Consider the following 280-nt stretch of genomic DNA (forward strand, 5'->3'; position numbering starts at 1 on the left):
CTCTCAGACAATGAGATGCTCCCACTCCTCTGCCCCTAGAGGTGGCCCCGGGCCCCCCCATCTGCCGGGGCCGTGTCCCGGGGGGTTGGCGTTGGTGGCCTCAGAGCCCTCCCACGTCTCTCCCTGGGGAGCCGGGTCCATGCAGCCCGCAAGAGCAGGGAAATCTGCCCCGGCAGCTGGGGCGTGAGGTAAGGCCCCCCTTCACCAGCCTGGGTGCACCAGCACCGTCCCATAGAGGCTACAGGGGAGCTGGGGGTGTGAGACGGTGTTACACGTACCC

General features: G+C 68.2%; 1 protein-coding gene across 1 annotated transcript in view; it reads left to right on the forward strand.

The window, feature by feature from the left end:
- FAAH2 (fatty acid amide hydrolase 2) overlaps window positions 1–280 on the forward strand; it is a gene marked incomplete at its 5' end in the record, with an annotated part of 11,240 nt that overhangs the window by 6,600 nt on the left and 4,360 nt on the right.

Source organism: Mesitornis unicolor, unplaced genomic scaffold (genome assembly GCF_000695765.1).
Source record: "Mesitornis unicolor isolate BGI_N332 unplaced genomic scaffold, ASM69576v1 scaffold32646, whole genome shotgun sequence".
In the NCBI taxonomy this organism is placed as follows: Eukaryota; Metazoa; Chordata; class Aves; order Mesitornithiformes; family Mesitornithidae; genus Mesitornis; species Mesitornis unicolor.